At 44.9% G+C, this 16,713-nt stretch overlaps 1 protein-coding gene across 7 annotated transcripts in view; it reads left to right on the forward strand.

Annotated features, from left to right (window-relative positions):
* Positions 1 to 16,713, forward strand: part of TBC1D22A (TBC1 domain family member 22A) — a 322,333-nt gene that overhangs the window by 126,062 nt on the left and 179,558 nt on the right. The window lies entirely within an intron of this gene.

Below are 16,713 nucleotides of genomic sequence, written 5' to 3' on the forward strand. Positions count from 1 at the left end.
GGGGCGACGTGTCCCCCAAATCAAGGGAGGGGACGGTTTCAGGGAGGCAGTGGTCCGTGGATTCCGGTGCCACAGAGGTGCAGACTGGGGACTGACCGAAGGGCCGGCCGGTGAGGGTGGTCTGCCCAGACTGGGCCGCAGAGCGGTGGCCGGTCGGTCTGGACACAGGTTGACTGCCCTGCGCGTGGGAGTGGCCGAGCGGGAGCTCCTCACCAGGAGCGTTGGACGGGGTCCTCCACGGGCCTGTCACGTCCTTGGGTAACTGGCGGCTGGTCTTATTGATCTGGAGTTGAGCTGCGACGCTGTGTCGGGTTCCGGTGTGCGGCACGGCGATTTGGTATCTGTGTGGTCCGCTGAGGGTCTGTTTGCCTCCGTCACCACAGACGGTTCCAGAATCGCTTTTGCTGGCGACGAGATCTTTCCGTCTCTTGGCATAGCACCTTTCAGATAACGCATCATAGTGTTAACTGTGGTCCCTGTGACTTTATTTCGTGGCTGGACGTTTGTACCTTTGACCCCCTTCGCCCATCCTGCCCCCGCCCCTGCCCCAACCTTCTCTCAGAGAACTTTTCATCGTGGAAAGTGTTCACATCTGAAGCTCACAGAACACTAGCTCGAGGGAGCTCCACGTACCGTCTTCTGGCTTCGAGGATCGTCCGCGGTCCACTTTCCTTGTGTCCTCTGCTTCCACCCGCTCCTGACCCCCACCCAGTCACTGCTGTTACTCCTGTTCCCTGACCCCCACCCAGTCACTGTTACTACTTAAAAAATAGCTTTATTGAAATATGGTTTCAATACTACAAAACTCACCCACCTTGAGTGAAAAGTTCAGTGGTATTTAGAATATTCGCACAGTGCAACTATCACCACAATTTAAGAATATTTGCAGCATCCTATACTGACGGGGGCCGCTCCCCGTCTGCCCCCTCCGCCAGCCCTGCGCAAACGCTGATCTGCTTTCTGCCTACGCAGGTTGCCTCTTTTGGACGCTTCGTGTAAATGGAATCGCACGATGTGGGACGTTCAAGGTCCACACGTGTACCATGCGTCAGTCCTTCAGGCCTTTTTATAGTCAGATGACCTCTCCTTATACTATAGGACACATTTTGTTTATCCCTATTTCCACGGATAGACGTTTGCGTTCTTTATTCTCTTTGCTTATTATGAATAACGCTGCAGTGAACCTGTGCGTGCAGGTTTTAGACTGAACGTGTTTTTGTTTCTCTTGGCTACAGACCCCCCTCCCCCCCGCCAGCGTGGGAGGGTTCCCGTGGGCCCACGTCCTTGCCGCCACCGGTACTGCGTTTTATTTATCAAATGCGGTGGACGTTACGCTATGTCCCCTACTCCCGCTGACCACTGGGAGTCCCTGCCGTGTTCTGTCTCCTCTCCTCGGAGCCCTGTCGGTTCGGCTCCTTGAAGCAGGGACTGTGTCTTCTGGGCACCGTGCTTGGCACAGAGTGCAAGTTCAGCACGCCCCGTATTGAGCCGGGTCCCTGCGGGAGTTCTGTGCGTTGGTTGGGCAGTTAGAAAACCCGCTCTTCTCGACAAGGGCAACCTGTGCCTCTGTCTCTTTGCGGCTGGGCAGGGAGGGCTGGGGAAGAGGGCCGGGGAGGGCTCCATCCCTGCACTCACCCCTCCCACCGGAGGGGGCGCTGCTTGGCTTGGGGAGAGTCTTGCACCGGCCCGGGCCCCACTTCTGTGGAGTCACGGTGGAGGCACCGTGTCCACTGTTCAGTGACTTCCCGTGGTGAGCCCTCCTGCACGCCGCCTCCTGTCCTCGGCTGGGCCTTGGGGCCGCCCGCGCCTCTTCCCTGGGCTGCTGGTTGGGAAGCAGATTCGGCTCCAGTGTCTTTCCCTCTAGGTGTGGGTCCACATGTGGGTCCTGCTGGATCTGCCCGGGGGGGGGCAGGGGTAGGGCTCCCCTGGCCATGAGCCTGAGCTGTGTTTTTCCACCTGACCTCTGGGTTGCGCCCCTGATGGTGGCTTGTTACTGATTTCCGTGGTTCCTGTGCCTGTGTGTGTCCCTAGCGGGCGAGCACGGGATGGGACCGGCCTGCATCGGCCCTCCGGGGTACCGGCTGTTTGGGTGTCGTTCCTCTTTTTTCTGTGCCTTGTAATTGCGTAGTCAAGACTATATTGTATATAAAATTCTGTTTTGTGCTTTTTCCCCATTTAACCTTACAATGAGCTTTCCCTTATAGTATTAAGAAATCTTTGTAAAGATCATTTCTACCTCTCGCACATAATATTCTATTGAGATAATACGACATAATTCATGAAACCCTTCTACTGTTGTTGGACTTTTTTTTTTCTTAGGCTGTTTCCCTCCGGGCATGGTGTAATTTCAAAGTACAGCCTGTGTTTTTTCAAGCTGCAACCGTCATATTCCTTTCAACAGAAAACGTCAAATTTGATTTAAAATTAAGAACCATCGCCTCACCTTGCCTTGTGCAGTTTAAGCACATTTAGTTGAAGTGTTTGCAGCAGAGCAAAACCCAAGCAGCATCACCCCCCCCCCCAACATCTGTGCTGTTATGTTTGGAAACGGTTCTGGCACATCGGATGGACACTCAGGCTGGTTGCTTACGGATTGGGTCCCGCGGGAACAACGGGCGGGCGGCGTCTTGGACGGTGAGGCGTGTTTGTCACTTGGTTCTTAGTGTCAGCACTTGTAAGCTCTGATCAGCTTGATTTTGTATGTCGTCTTCTCTTAAAAGAAATTAAAGCAAGTGTGGGAAGGAACTGGAATAGACAGTGTATTTACTTAAGAATATTGAGAACGTGTATTTTTATATTCCCATATGTAAGTCAGAATCTCAGAAGTATAGGTGGCTTTTCAGCCTGTTGGTTTTTCCCGGAGAAGAGGTTCAGCACGCGCTTCGAGGGGACCAGGGTGCGTGGGGCTGGACCTCGCGGACAGCGGCCGGGAAGCGAGTCCCCACAGCCGCCCGGGACACGTGGGGTTTGCGACTCACTGAGCGGTAGCGGTGTGGCCATCCTCTTGCCTGTTTCCACTCTCAGGGTGTGAACTGGGCTGTAGTGACGGTGGGGGAGAAAGTTGCTGCTACTGAATTAGTTTTGGAAATCGTCGCCCTGACTTCCCTTGTTTGCATTTGAGTCTGGTCTCCTCGCACTTCGGTTTCTCCACACGTTCCGTGAACCGGAGCGGCTGCGAGGAGCGCCTCCTGCCTGGCTTCCTTAAGTGTTCGTCGTGGCTCGGGTACCTTGTGTCCTCAGTTGTTCCCAGAAACCGTCTGAAGATGGGGTTTCCTGTGGCAGTTCTGGTTCCAACGTGGGGGCAGGGGGCCCGGGAACCAGGCTGTTAGTCCCGGAAAGGGGAGGGTGTGCGTTTTGCGGCCCCTGCGGTGACGATCAGGTGCCAGGTCCTTGCAGAGCCTGTGACTCATGTGGAGTCCTATTTTCTATGTAGAAACATGTTGATAAATTAATGGATTTCTTGTCAGAAGTTAGAAAACTCAGTAACAGTGTGGGTCCACGTCCCAGAAGCTGTCACTGGGACATTTGCTAATTTCTTTATGGTCTTCTTGTCAGTGTCCTTTTTTTACACGGTGGCAGTTATGTTATGCGTGCACATTTTAATATTGCTTTTTGCTTAATATCTAAGCATTTTCCAAAGTCACTCCACTTTGTTTGAAGTGTCCTTTTCACAAGTAGGAACACACGACTTTCAGTAATGGGTGGGGAACGGGACAGAAGGTCAGCCAGCAGCTAGGAGGAACACGAGCAAACCGGACTCCCGCTAGACCTAACAGCGGCAGGACACACACCCTTCTCAGGCGCACGCGGAACAGACCACGTGCCGGGCCATAGAGCGAGCCTCGGGATGTTGGAGAGGATGGGGGTCCTACCGAGAGCGCTCTCTGACCTTAGGGACACTCGGGTGTCAGTAACAGCGGGCAGTGTGAAGAGACTGACATGGGAATAAGCAGTGTGTCAGAAAAGAGATCATAAGGGAACTTTGAAGCACGTCTGAGATGAATGAAAATGAAGACACAGATGTACAGGACGTGGCGACAGTTGGGCTTCAAGAGAACCTGTGGCTCTAAGTGACTATATTAGAAAGAACATCTCAAAGCACGACCTTAACTCTTTAATTTTAGAAAGCATGAAAAGAAGCGCAAACACGCTGAAACAAATGGAAGGAAACAAAGACTAGAGCAGAAATAAGTGAAGACTAGAAAAACAGTGGAGACGATCAACCCCAAACCAAAGTTTTGGGAAGATCCAGAAATATCCACAAAGTGGGCATACTGTTGGCTAGACTGGCCGAGAAGAACAGAAGGACTTGTACCGCTAAGGTCATGAGTGGTCTTTTTAAAAACTTAATTTAATTTAATTTTTATTTTTTTATTTGATTTTTTATTTTTTAAAACTTACATCCAAATTAGTTAGCATCTAGTGCAACAATGATTTCAGGAGTCGATTCCTTAGTGCCCCTTGCCCATTTAGCCCATCCCCCCTCCCACACCCCCCTCCAGCAACCCTCAGTTTGTTCTCCATATTTGAGTCTCTTATGCTTTGTCCCCCTCCCTGTTTTTATATTATTTTTGTTTCCCTTCCCTTATGATCCTCTGTTTTGTCTCATAAAGCTCTCATAAGAGTGAAGTCATATGATATTTGTCTTTCTCTAATTTCACTTAGCATAATACCCTCCAGTTCCATCCACGGAGTTGCAAATGGCAAGATTTCATTCTTTTTGATTAGCGAGTAATACTCCATTGTGTGTGTGTATGAGTTTCTTTATCCATTCACCCATCGATGGACATTTGGGCTCTTTCCATACTTTGGCTATTGTCGATAGTGCTGCTGTAAACGTTGGGGTGTGTGTGTCCCTTCGAAACAGCACACCTGTATCCCATGGATAAATGCCTAGTAGTGTAATTGCTGGGTCATAGGGTAGTTCTGTTTTTAGTTTTTTGAGGAACCTCCATACTGTTTTCCAGAGTGGCTGCACCAGCTTGCATTCCCACCAGCAATACCAAAGCGTTCCCCTTTCTCTGCATCTTTGCCCAACATCTGTTGTTGCCTGAGTTGTTAGTGTTAGTTTTGCTGATTGTTTCCTTCGCTGTACAGAAGCTTTTATCTTGGTGAGGTCCCAGCAGTTCATTTTTGTGTTTGTTTCCCTTGCCTCCGGAGACATGTTGAGTAAGAAGTTGCTGTGGGCAAGATCAAATAGGTTCTTGCCTGCTTTCTCCTCAAGGATTTTGATGGCTTCCTGTCTTACATTGAGGTCTTTCATCCATTTTGAGTTTATTTTTGTGTCTGTGTAAGAAAGTGGTCCAGGTTCATTTTTCTACATGTCGCTGTCCAGTTTTCCCAGCACCACTTGCTGAAGAGACTGTCTCTATTCCATTGGATATTCTTTCCTGCTTTGTCAAAGATTAGTTGGCCATACATTTGTGGGTCCATTTCTGGGTTCTCTATTCTGTTCCATTGATCTGAATATCTGTTCTTGTGCCAGTACCATACTGTATTGATGATTACAGCTTTGTAGTATAGCTTGAAGTCTGGGATTGTGATGCCTCCTGCTTTGGTTTTCTTTTTCAAGATTGCTTTGGCTATTCGGGGTCTTTTCTGGTTCCATACAAATTTAAGCATTGTTTGTTCTAGCTCTGTGAAGAATGCTGGTGTTATTTTGATAGGGATTGTATTGAAGATGTAGATTGCTTTGGGTAGTATTGACATTTTAACAATATTTGTTCTTCCTATCCAGGACCATGGAATCTTTTTCAATTTTTTTGTGTCTTCTTCAATTTCTTTCATAAGCTTTCTATAGTTTTCAGCATATAGATTTTTCACCTCTTTGGTTAGATTTATTCCTAGGTATTTTATGGTTTTTTGTGCAACTGTAAATGGGATCGATTCCTTGATTTCTCTTTCTGTCGCTTCATTGTTGGTGTATAGGAATGCAACCGATTTCTGTGCATTGCTTTTATAATCTGTAACTTTGCTGAATTCATGAATCAATTTTAGCAGTTTTTTGGTGGAATCTTTTGGGTTTTCCATGTAGAGTATCATGTCATCTGCAAAGAGTGAAAATTTGACCTCCTCCTGGCTGATTTGGATGCCTTTTATTTCTTTGTGTTGTCTGATTGCAGAGGCGAAGACTTCCAATACTATGTTGAATAACAGTGGTGAGAGTGGACATCCCTGTCTTGTTCCTGACCTGAGGGGGAAAGCTCTCAGTTTTTCCCCATTGAGGAGAATATTAGCATTGGGTCGTTCATATATGGCTTTTATGATCTCGAGGTATGCTCCTTCTATCCCTACTTTCTTGAGGGTTTTTATCAAGAAAGGGTGCTGTAATTTGTCAAATGCTTTCTCTGCATCTATTGAGAGGATCATATGGTTCTTGTCCTTTCTTTTAGTGATGTGATGAATCACATTGTTTTGCGGATATTGAACCAGCCCTGCATCCCAGTTATAAATCCCGCTTGGTCGTGGTGAATAATTTTTTTAAAGCATTGTTGGAGCTGGTTGCCTACTATCTTGTTGAGGATTTTTGCATCCATGCTCATCAGGGAAATCGGTCTATAATTCTCCTTTTTAGTGGGGTCTCTCTGGTTTTGGAATCAAGGTAATGCTGGCTTCATAGAAAGAGTTTGGAAATTTTCCTTCCATTTCTATTTTTTGGAACAGCTTCAAGAGAATAGGTGTTAACTCTTTCTTAAATGTTTGGTAGAATTCCCCTGGAAAGCCATCTGGCCCTGGATTCTTGTTTTTTGGCAGATTTTTGATTACTAATTTGATTCCTTACTGGCTTTGGGTCTGTTCAAATTTTCTATTTCTTCCTGTTTCAGTTTTGGTAGTGTATATGTTTCTAGGAATTTGTCCATTTCTTCCAGATTACCCATTTTATTGGCATATAATTGCTCATAATATTCTCTTACTATTGTTTTTATTTCTGCTGTGTTTGTTGTGATCTCTCTTCTTTCATTCTTGATTTTATTTATTTGGGTCCTTTCCTTTTTCTTTTTGATCAAACTGGCTAGTGGTTTATCAATTTTGTTAATTCTTTCAAAGAACCAGCTTCTGGTTTCATTGGTCTGTTCTACTGTTTTTTTGGTTTCGATAGCATTAATTTCTTGTCTAATCTTTTATTATTTCCTGTCTTCTGCTGGTTTTGGGTTTTATTTGCTATTCTTTTTCCAGCTCCTTAAGGTGTAAGGTTAGGTTGTGTATCTGAGATCTTTCTTCCTTGTTTAGGAAGGCCTGGATTGCTATATACTTTCCTCCTATGACAGCCTTTGCTGCGTCGCAGAGGTTTTGGGTTGTGGTGTTATCATTTTCATTGACTTCCATCTACTTTTTAATTTCCTCTTTAACTTATTGGTTAGCCCATTCATTCTTTAGTAGGATGTTCTTTAGTCTCCAAATATTTGTTCGTTTCCAAATTTTTTCTGTGGTTAATTTCAAGTTTCATAGCGTTGTGGTCTGAAAATATGCACGGTATGATCTCGATCTTTTTGTGCTTACTTAGGGCTCGTTTGTGTCCCAGTATATGGTCTATTCTGGAGAACGTTCCATGTGCATTGGAGAAAAATGTATATTCTGCTGCTTTAGGATGAAATGTTCTGAATATATCTCTTAAGTCCATCTGGTCCAGTGTGTCATTCAAAGCCATTGTTTCCTTGTTGATTTTTTGATTAGATGATCTGTCCATTGCTGTGAGTGGGGTGTTGAAGTCTCCTACTATTATGGTATAACTATCGATGAGTTTCTTTATGTTTGCGATTAATTGGTTTATATATTTGGGTACCTGCACATTTGGCTCAAAAATGTTTGCAGTTGTTAGGTCTTCTTGGCCTGTAGACCCCTTGATTATGATACAATGCCCTTCTGCATCTCTTGATACAGTCTTTATATTAAAGTCTAGATTGTCTGATATAAGTATGGCTACTCCAGCTTTCTTTTGTTGACCATTAGCATGATAGATGGTTCTCCATCCCCTTATTTTCAATCTGAAGGTGTCTTTAGGTCTAAAGTGGGTCTCCTGTAAACAGCATATAGATGGATCTTGTTTTCTTATCCATTTTGTTACCCTGTGTCTTTTGATTGGAGCATTGAGTCCATTGACATTTAGAGTGAGGACTGAAAGATAGGAATTTATTGCCATTATGATGCTTGTAGAGTTGGAGTTTCTGGTGGTGTCCTCTGGGCCTTTCTAATCTTTGTTGCTTTTGGTATGTATATACATATAGATATCTATAGATATATATGTATATATGTATATATGCGTATATGTGTGTATATATGTATTTTATATACACATATCTATAGATATCTACAGATATATGTCTATAAATTTTTTTTTTCATCTTTTCTCCCCTCAGAGAGTCCCCCTTAAAATTTCTTGCAGGGCTGGTTTAGTGGTCACAAACTCCTTTAATTTTTGTTTGTCTGGGAAACTTTTTCTCTGTTCTTCTATTTTGAATGACAGCCTTGCTGGATAAAGAATTCTTGGCTGCATATTTTTCTGATTCAGCACACTGAATATATCCTGCCACTCCTTTCTGGCCTGACGAGTTTCTGTGGCTAGGTGTGCCGCAAACCTGATCTGTCTTCCCTTGTTGGTTAGGGACTGTTTTTCCCTTGCTGCTTTCATGATTGTCTCCTTGCCTGAGTGTTTTGTGAATTTGACTATGATATGCCTTGTTGATGGTTGGTTTTTGTTGAATCTAATGGGGGTCCTCTGTGCTTCCTGGATTTTGATGTCTGTGTCTTTCCCCAGGTTTCGGAAAGTTTTCTGCTATGATTTGCTCCCATAACCTTCCACCCCTATTTCTCTCTCTTCCTCTTCTGGGACCCCTATGATTCTGATGTTCCTTTTTAATGAGTCACCGATTTCTCTAATTCTTAAGTCGTGCTCTTTTGCCTTAATCTCCCTCTTTTTTCTCTGCTTCATTATTCTCTATAAGTTTGTCCTCTATATCACTGATTCTCTGTTCTGCCTCGTCCATCTTTGCTGGCGCTGCATCCATCCATGATTGCAGCTCAGTTATAGCATTTTTAATTTCATTCTATTTTTTTTTTTTTTTACTTCTTTTATCTCTGTAGAAAGGGATTCTAATCTATTTTCGACTCCAGCTAGCATTCTTATTTTCATGATTCTAAATTCTGGTTCAGACATCTTGCTTGTATCTGTGTTGGTTAAATCCCTGGCTGTCGTTTCATTGTGCTCTTTCTTTTGGGGTGAATTCCTTCGTTTTGTCATTTTGAAGGGAGAAAAGGAATTAATGAGGGAGAAAAATTAAAATTAAAAATATAAATTAAAAAAAATATTAAGATTAAAAAGTTAAAAACACACACATATACACATTCAAAAATAGAATAAATGATGGTAGATCCTAGGTGTGTTTTGGTCTGGGTGTTGAAAGTGGTTTGACAGATTAGAGAAAAAAATGGGGGCGGGGGGGAGAAAAGAAAAAAAAAGAAACCGTTTGAGAATTTGAAAAAATGAATACACTGAAGTAGACTAAAATGAGATGATGGGGTAAAATAGAATATGAAAAAATATACACAAAAGTAAAGAATATAGTAGAAAAAAATTGAAAATATTTTTAATAAAAATGAAAAAAATGAATTTTTCTTTATTCAAGAAAAAAGAAACAAAAAAGATAAAAAAGATAAAGAAAACGAAAAAAGGAAATCGTTTGGAAATTTGAAAAGTGAATACATTGTAGTAGACTAAAATAAAATGATGCAAGTAAAATAGAATTTGAGAAAATTTACGTAAAAGCAAAAAATATAGTAAAAAAATTAAAGAACAACATTTTTAATAGAAATTGAAAGTAAAAATGAAGTTTTTCCCTTTCTGCATTCAAGAAAAAGAAAAACAAAAACAAAAAAGAGAGAAAAAGAAAAAAAAGGAAATCGTTTGAAAATTTGAAAAGGTGAATACACTGAAGTAGACTAAAATAAAATGATGGAAGTAAAACAGAATTTGAAAAAATTTACACAAAAATCAAAAATATAGTAATACAAATTAAAGAAAAATATTTTTAATAAAAATATTGAAGATAATAATGTTTTCTCTTTCTGTATTCAAGAAAAAGAAAAGAAGTATAAAAGAGAAAAAGAAAATTGAATAGATGGACCTGCTAACAGATTGAAGTAGGACTGAAATTACTTCATTTTCCCCTGGAAGTCAGTCTATGTAGCGCTTTATAGTCCATAAAGTAAGCAGGCGGTGAGACTTGTATTCTTGAACAGCGAAGTTGGCCCACTTGGGCTGGGCTCAGTGTAATGGCTCCGCTCTCCACTAGATGGTGCTCCCAGCCTACTGGGGTGGATTGTTGTGGCGCTCCTAGGTGCTTATGCGCATGCGCGGGAGCGGTGAAAATGACGCCACCCAGCCACCCGGTCTGTTCTCCCAGGTCAGCACTGGTCCTCTGTTGTCAACTTTCGTCCACCTCCCACTTCTTCACTCTCTGTAACCCGGCCCCAGGCAGCACTTCTCTCCCAAGTTTTGTCTCAGACGCGGCTGTTTTTCCCGGCCCCTTCCTTCCGAAGGACTGCGGCCTTGAACCGCTCTGCCCCTCTGCGGGAGGGTCTCACCCAGCAATGGCCGAGTGAGCAATGGCCTAATGTTGGCTGCACCCAAGAACGCCCTCTGGGCCCTGCTTCTGCCGGTTCCCTGAGACTGCGGCCAGGTGCCAGCCCGTCCCAGAAAAAGCTCACGAGACAGTGTAGCAGCAGCGTTTCAGGGATTATGGGAAATCACAACACACATCTGGCACCAGGCTTCACCCTTAACGACCTTGTTCTGGCACCAGAGAATGTGGCAGCCTTCTGGGGTCTGCTGGGACCAGGTGGTTTCAACAGTTTCCACCAAATGTCCTTCCAGCAGTGGAACCGCTTCTCCCCGTGTGGCTCGAGAACCTCCCGGACCCCACTCTTTTCCTGGGGATTCGCCCTTCCCACCAGAGCACCGCCAGGTATCGAGCTGTGGAGTTGCAGCGTTTGCATTCCCTTTGTTTGTAGTCTTAATGGAGTTTAAACCCTCTCCTTTCTCCTTCCTTTCTTCTGTTTTAGTGTAGTCCCTGCGACTGTTTGCAATTTTCCACTTTCTCTCCAGCTGCTTTTGGGGAGGGGTGCTTTTCCCGTATTCTCTCCCTCTTCCCCGTCCCCAGTCTCTGTCCTCTCTCTGTCCACAAAAGCACCTCCCTTCCTGTGCCTTCTCGCTCCCCAAGTTCACCTTTCTGCGCTACGTGCCTACTGAGTTCTGTGGTTCAATTTGTGCAGATTGTTGTGTTAAACCTCCAATCAGTTTTCTAGGTGTGTAGGATGGTTTACTCTTCGTCTGCTGTATTTCATGGACGCGAGACACACAAAAAACTTCCATGCTGTTCCGCCACCTTGGCTCCTCCCCAGGTCATGAGTGGTCTTAAACACAGTGAGCATCGAGGGGGTACTCCAAACAGTTCTCCAGGTTAGGTGATGTAGGTGTAACAGAGATATGCCTAGAAACACACAAAGTACCAAAATTGGCTGTGATGGTTAACTTTGTACCAACTTGACTAGGCTGTGGTGCCCACTTGTTTGGGTAAACACCAGTGTAGACACTACTGTGAAGGTATATTTTAGATGTGATTAACATTCAAGTTAGTAGTTTTTTTTTTTTTTTTTTAATTATATAGTGAGGGAGAGAGGGAGAGGGAGAGAGAGAGAGAGAGAGAGAGAGAGCGGGTGAGTGCACACACACAAGTTGCAGAGAGGGGCCAAAGGAGGGAGGGAGAGAATCTTAAGCTGGTTCCATGCTCAGCATGGAGCCTGACTCAGGGCTTGATCCCATGACCCTGGGATCATGACCTGAGCTGAAATCAGGAATCGGACTCTCAACTGACTGAGCCACCCAGGTGCCCCCAACTAGCAGTATTTGAATAAAGCAAATTATCTTGCTTGACATGGGTAGGCTTCACCTAATAAGTTGGAGGGCTAAGAGCAAAGACAGGGAAGACTGAGATTTCATGAAGAAGAAGAAATTCTCCTTAAGACATAGAATGTGTCTGAGTTTCCAGCCCACTGGCCTGTCCTGAAAATTTCAGACTTGCCAGTCCCTATAATTATGTGAGCCTATTCCTTAAAATAAATCTGGCTTTCTCTCTGTCTCAATGTGTGTGTGTGTGTGTGTGTGTGTGTGTGTGTGTGTGTGACTATGACTGTGACTATGTCTATCAATGTTAGTATTGGTGTATAAGAGCAGTATATATGAGGTTGAATTACTAATTTAAAAACCACACACAAAGAAAAGTCTAGGACCAGATGACTTCAGTGGTGAATTCTGTCAAATATTTAACAAAGAATTAACACCATCCCTTCACAGACTCTTCAAAAATAGAAGAGAGGGAACACTTTTCACGTCATTTCAGAAGGCTCCTATTATTTTGATACCAAAATGAGACAAAGACGTCACAAGGAAAGAAAACCAAAGACCAATATCCCTTCTAAAGATGGATGTAACTATCCTAGGGGTGCCTGGGTGGCTCAGTCGGTTAAGCTTCTGACTTCGGCTCAGGTCATGATCTCAGGTCATGATCTGTGGGTTCGAGCCCCGCATCGGGCTCTGTGCTGACAGCTCGGAGCCCGGAGCCTGCTTCAGATTCTGTGTCTTCCTCTCTCTCTGCCCCTGCCCTGCTCATGCTCTGTCTCTGTCTGTCTCAAAAATAAATAAAGTCATTAAAAAAAAAAGTGAATGTAACTATCCTCAACAAAATACTGACACACTGAATGTACCAACATCATAAAAGAATTGTGCATCACAACCAGTTGGGATTTGTCCTAGGAGTGCTTCGTTGGTCTACCATGTAAAAATCAATGAACGTAATACACTGGATTAAGAGAGTAAGGGACAGAAGCCACATAATCATATCAGTTGAGACAGAAGCAGCATTTGACAAGATTCAACACCCTTTCATGGTAAAAACTCTCAACAAATTAGGAAAAGAAGAACTTCCTAATAAATAGCATGCGTGAAGACCCCACGCTTAACAGCGCAGTTAATGGGAAGGACTGAGATGGGGAGTAGGACGAGGGGTCTGCACTGTCCACTACCCTTCCGTGTTGTACTGGGTGTGGCCCGCACAGTTCAGCAAGAATATGAAGCGAAAGGCACCCAGAATGGACTTGAAGTATAACTACCTTTCTTTGTAGATGACAGATCTCGTATGTGGGAAATCCAAAGGAACCCACTAAGAAACCATGGAAGCTAATACGGGAGTTCCGCAAGGTTGGAAGATACAAGATCAGAATATAAAAATCAGTTACATGTCCACACACTTGCAGTGTAAAATCCAAAATAAGAATATGAAAACAATTTCATTTACATTAGCATCAAGTTGCATAAAACAGGTATTAATTTAGAAAAAAAAAAGTACAAGATTTGTACTTTGAAAACCGTAAAACACGGTTATAAGTTATTAAAGGTTCAAGTAAATGGACAGACATCCCACATTCCTAGGTGGGAACCATAACAGTGTTAAGGCGGCTGTCGTCCCCAAACTGATGCAGAGGTTCAATGTAATCCGTGTCAAGACCATAGTGGCTTTTTAGCAGAAAATGACAAAGTTATCTTTAAACTTGTATGGAAATTTAAGGGACCCAGAATAGCCAAAACAATACTGAAGCAAAGTTACCGATATCGAGGTGTACCTGGGTGGCTCAGTCAGGTTAGCATCCAACTTCGGCTAGGTCATCAACTCACTGTTTGTGAGTTCAAGCCCCGTGTCAGGCTCTGTGCCGACAGCTCGGAGCCTAGAGCCTGCTTCGGATTCAGTGTCTTCCTCTCTCTCTGCCCCTCCCCTGCTCATGCTCTGTCTCTCTCAAAAATAAATAAACATTGAAAAAAAAGTTACTGATATCAAAACTTACTACAAAGCTACCGTAATCAAGAAAGTGTCATCCTGGCATATGAATGAACAAATAGATTAATGGAAAAGAATTGAAAGTCTGGAAATAAACCTTCGGATTCGTGGTCAGTTGATTTTTGACAAGGATGCCAAGGCAATTAAATGGGGGAGATGGTGTTTTTCAACAAATGTCATGGGGACGGCCAGATCTCTACTTTCAAAAAAAGAAAAAACAAAGTTCCGTTCCTGCCTCTCACCCTATACGAAGACAAAATGAATCGTAGACCTACGTGAAAGAGCCAGTGCCTCAAAACTTATGAGAAAACGTAGGAGTAGATCTTCATAACCTTGTTGGGTCATGGCTTCTTCTACACGACACCAAGAGCAAAGCGACTAAACAGAAGTGCCAGCATTTGGACCACACCAGAATGAACACTTTCGTGCTTGTAAACAGTACTCTCAAAGAAAGTGAAAACACCTCTTCAGAATGGTAGAAAATATTAGCCAGTCGTCTATTTGATAGGAGACTTGAATCTGTAATAACATAACAAGGAACTCATAACTCAGTAAGAGAAGAATCCAGTTAAAACACGAGCAACGTATTTGAATAGACGTTTCTCCAAAGAAGATACGTAAATGGCCAACAAGCACATGAAGAGATGCTTGGCATTGTTCGTCTTTGGGGACTGGAAGTCACACCAGAGTGAGAGAGAGAGAGAGATACACATGCCATTTCATACCCGCCAGGGTGGCTAGAATCACAAAGAGAAACAATGGCAGATGTTGGTCAGGATGTGGAGGAATCAGAAGTCTCTTGTGTCGTGGAAGGGAGCGCGAGGCTGGTGTAGCCTCTCTGGCACACAGGGGGACATTTCATCGAGGAGTGGGGCGGAAAGTCGCCCTGTGACCGGCCCAGACGGTCTCATGAGAGCATCGTTCGTTACAGCTGATGGAAACGAGAAACCAGCCGCGGCGTTCATCAGCTGATGAGCGCGTCAGCGGAGGGCGATCCGCCCGGGCTGTGCACCCTCACTGAGCAGGAGAAAAGCAGGAGGCAGCGACTCGAGCTGGAACGCGGGTGAGCCTGAGCACAGCCTGCTCCGTGAGCCCGCCTGACAGGGTCCACACAGAGCAGGAGTCCACTGACGGGAGATGTTCGGAGTAGCAAATTGATAGAACGTAGACACGTGGTGGCTTGTGTCTCGGGGACAGGATGGGGGGGGGGCGGGATTGACTTTTAATGGGTACCTGGTGGAAAACGTTCTAAAAGTAGGTGTGACGGTCGCACAGTTTAGCAAACTGACTACAAACCACGTGAAGCGGCTGTGTTGTGTGGTATGTGAGTTGATTCTCAGAAGGCTCTTTAAAGAGACAGTAGAGAGGCCCTGTCGTCGTCTGTCTGGGTTGTGATGACAAAATAGCAGTGGGGAACTTCCGGCGACAGAAATGTATTTCTCATAGTTGTGGAGGCTGGACGTGTGCGATCAGAGTGCCAGAGCGTCTCCCTTCCGGTGCAGGCTTCTCTCCTTGCTTGCCAGCCGACGTCCTCTCTCCTCGCTGTGTCCTCCCGTAGTGGCAGGACAAGGGCGCTCTGTGGGGCCTTGTAGAACAGTGGTCCCATTCGTGGGGGCCCCTTCCTTGTGACCTAAGTGCCCCCCCCAGAGGCCTCAGCCCCTAACACCTTCATCTCTGGGGGCCGGGATTCAACGTGTGAATTTTAGGGGGGCAGAGACCTTCAGACCATAGCGGGGCCCTTGTTCCCGTGAGAGGGGATAGGATAGCTTGGTTGGCAGTTTTGTGTCGCCGAGCATCTGTGTGGTTTCTGCTTTTTCACTGTCATTGCGAACAATGTAGAAACTTCAAATTCTTTAAAAAATTTGTTTATTTTTAAACGTTTATTTTTGAGAGAGAAAGAGAGAGAGAGGCAGACAGAGAATTCCAACCAGGCTCTGCTCTGTACAGAGCCCGATGCGCAGCTCCAGCTCATAAACCGTGAGATTGTGGCTCAAACTCACGAACGGTGAGATCATGACCTGGGCTGAAATCAAGTCAGATGCTTAACAGACTGAGCCACCCAGGCGCATAAATAAATAAATGTAAATAAATTCTTGATTGCATTTTGGATTATTTTCTTGTCACACACTCTCAGAAGAGGCAGTTCGCATCATGGTTGCGGGTATTTCCAAGTCTTGAGAACGTTTGTGGGGCCGTTTACCAGGAAGCTGCTTGAATGCCCAGGCCCGTCTCACTCTGGCTGTGGGGTGTTCTGAACATGAATTACTAATAGTTCCTTGATACGATAGCTTGAGACAGGCCCTGCGTCTCTGTGTGCTTACACATGCCCTGCATTCATTATAGGTTCTTTAGTATTTACACGTGAGCCTGTTCGACACGGGCCAGAGCTCAAAGATGTTAAGTGACTTGGCGAATTAATTGCGGAGCCAGGAGCAATTAATACACTCCAGTATTGACATTTGAGGTTCCAACCTGCAAGAATCTTATTCAACTGGACTCATTAGCAACTCAGGAAACACCAGGGCGTGTGTGTGTGTGTGTGTGTGTGTGTGTGTGTGTGTGTGTGCGTGCATGCAGGTCTGTGCAGTGAAACAGCAGTTGGGGAGGGTGGGCACCCGGTGCCTGTGTTCCTTGTGCGTGTGTGCGTTTGTGTTGCACAAGCCCACGCTTGCCCAACAGCTCCAGGTGACTTTGCACCCCAGAGGGTTTGCCCCCGGGCCCCTGAAGCACTCGTGTGCCCACGCGGACGACTGGTGGAGTCCACTGGCGCAGTTTTGCCGGAACTCGGTGGGTCTGGAAGCTGTGTTCTAGAATCAGCCAGGTCTCT

Source organism: Panthera pardus, unplaced genomic scaffold, assembly GCF_024362965.1.
Source record: "Panthera pardus isolate Hobbes unplaced genomic scaffold, ASM2436296v1 HiC_scaffold_6, whole genome shotgun sequence".
Lineage (NCBI taxonomy): Eukaryota > Metazoa > Chordata > Mammalia > Carnivora > Felidae > Panthera > Panthera pardus.